We start from the raw sequence: 3000 nt of genomic DNA on the forward strand, positions 1-3000 counted from the left end.
CTCAGAACTGTGACATAAACGATTTTCAATCGGTGACCCAGTTTCTCTTCACCGTCATGCCTGTCGGACCACTAACCTAGTTTTTCAGCCAATGGCGCTTGGGGAACCGCCGTAGGAGCCGCTCTAGCCAATCAGAAAACAGTTCAGGTCGGGAAAATATGATGGGCGCGCTAGTTGGCCAATGACGGCCAGGATGGAACGGAATGCAAAAGCTCGTTGTGTGTGTGTGTGTGTGGATGTGCACGCGCGTGTGTGGGTGTGTATAAGGAGAACATTCTGCATTTAGTCACTTAGTAGGTTATTAGGCTTTCAGCACGAGTTGGCCCTTCGCCTAATTGCCTAATGTTTAAGACTCCATTTCAGATGGATTCATGTTGACCCCTGGTGTATTCACCTTCTTATACGGAATAGGGAATATAGGAGAAATTGCTTAGATGATAATTACTACTTAATGTTATTGAATAACTTGTTAGTTAAAACGCTATATATAGGAGGGGTGAATTTAATCTGTCTTTCTTTTTCAAGTGGTGGATATCTTTTGTGGAACCAACTCCTCAACTGTTCTGGTCAAGTTTTATAACAGCCTACACTTGACCCTCCCTACATAATACTTCACGGAACCCTCTCTACCTTTCATCTTGGGCATGGTGTACATTGGCGCCCCCTGCCCGTCTGAATGTGTATCTCATATTCTCTCTGCTGTCTAAATATGAAAACATACAGTAGTAACTACAATATAACCCGAGGGTCGCTGTCTAAAACTGTATTAAGATCAGATCTGTGCCACGTATGGGTGATAGATTGTTTTTAATTTGAGCTGGCAGTGGAAATGGAAAATAACTGTCCAGGCAGATTATAATATGCATTATTGCAGTTCAGAGAATGGCTTCTGGTAATTGCAAAATTACTCAGACATTACATCAGGGCAACATATAGGAAGATACTGAAGATGAGCACAATGCTGTTTCCTTGGTTTTCATTTGCATTCCTGCTAAGTTTAACAACTAGGTCAGGAATGCAGTTTCCCAGCTGCAGCAGATATAGATAAGGACAGAGATGTATAGCAGGATGTAATCACCTCACACACATCTTTTTTATTTGCAGAAGTAGACTTGAAAAGGTTTCTAAAGTCTTGACTTGAGATCTTGTGTTTGTGTAAATGACTCAGATTGAAAGTGATGAGATTTGTTCCAGCAGACAACTGAATTTAAATTCTGTGTTCTGAATTTGTATGGAATGATTGAATTTATTGAAGTTGAAACTGATTATAGAAATCAAACTTGTGATGCTCTTACCAAGTTTTTATCCCATTAAAACCATATTGCATTGAAAAGTCCTAGATATTTAGTTTTCTTTAAGATATTAAATTGATACTGGACTCTTGATTTGTTCTGACTTGACTTGCTGTTCTACATTAAGACTTGAGACTTGACATTAATGATATGGACGTGACTTGGACTTTATATCTACAATCTACATTTAGACTTGGGACTTGACTTGAGACTGACTTGGGACTGGAGCAAAGTTGACTTGGCCACACCTCTGCTGTGCTGTATACTGTGTGTGTGTGTGTGTGTGTGTGTGTGTGTATGTGCTGAGTGTAATGGAAACCTGACACAAAACACAACATGCACATTCACAATGTTTTGACCACAACAAAGATCTTATCTTATTGCAGCAGTGCCGTTCTGTGAGTCACAACTGGAGAGAACACCAGAGTTGTTGCCACACAAAAAGGATTGACTGAGTTTGTTTGTCCCTTACTCATGTGATTTTGTTCATTTGTGCGCTCACATGAAGCATTAATAAACATACTTTTTGCAAATGAAAATGGGAATATTAGATACTAGATACTTTTAAAGCAGAGTGAGTCTCATTTGGCAAGTGTAACATTTACTTTGGCTGAATTATGAAGTGACCTTATCATACTTTATGGTATTTTTTTGTTATATCTTTGTTAGTATTGCTTAATATTCCTATAGGATATTATATATTGTACAGCTTATAGTTTCGCTGTGTTTGTACAGTATAGTACCCTTCTAAAATGTATTATAGGATGACTACAAAACGTTTTCCTAAGCCCTGGCATACTGAAATATATAGTCACATGGTTAATTTTTTTTTTTCAACAATATTTTTATTGAGTTTTCAACATTTTATAAAAGTAAAAACAAAAACAAAAAAAATCCATTATGTATGCATACTTACAAATATAAAATATTATAAAAAATAAACATATACATGATATATACATAGATACATACATATTAATGAGAAAACAATATTAGAATGATAAAAAAAAACTCCCACTACATAATTGGTAAAATAATAATAGTAATGACAATAATTATGAAAAAAACATAAAGGGGGTACATTACAAAGTCACATGCTTAATTAGTTGACAGTGTCTTTTTTCCTGTTTAGCAAATAGGTATAGAAGTATTTCCATGAAATACCTCTAGCCACACATATACAAACAGCTGCATCATTTTCTAAGAATTATATCAGACAAATACATTTTGTCATACAAGGGAGGACTAATAAATTATAACTGTAAGTTGCAAACAAACTTTCTGTCACAAGGTGGCACTGTTGCCTCGCCTTAAAAACAAAACAGCTGTGAACATAAAACTCATCATGAAATATTAATTTACGTGTTTCTCTTGTTCGTGCTGCTTTGTAAGTTTTTTTTTTTAAAGCACCGAGTTATGATACCAAAAAGCCACATTAAAAAAAATATATAAATACATAATATTATATCCTGTAATAATCCTGCGGAGACTTATAGGTTTGCTGTGTTATTTTCTATAGTATCCCTCGGATATTTACTATACGATTACTATAGTACTTTTTCACAAGGTTTTGTGCAAATGTATGAGAATAGACATTTCCATAGCCTCTTACTGTGTGAGGTTGTGGGCTGGCGGATTGAAGAACTGAACTCTCGCCAAATTCATATCAGGAAGAAATGAGCTGAGGGACACTGTGAGCAATGAAGAT

This window comes from Centroberyx affinis, unplaced genomic scaffold, assembly GCF_046629955.1.
Source record: "Centroberyx affinis isolate AG114_WGS23_722 - 3 ecotype Tasmania unplaced genomic scaffold, CSIRO-AGI_Caff_v1 ptg001184l_1, whole genome shotgun sequence".
Lineage (NCBI taxonomy): Eukaryota > Metazoa > Chordata > Actinopteri > Beryciformes > Berycidae > Centroberyx > Centroberyx affinis.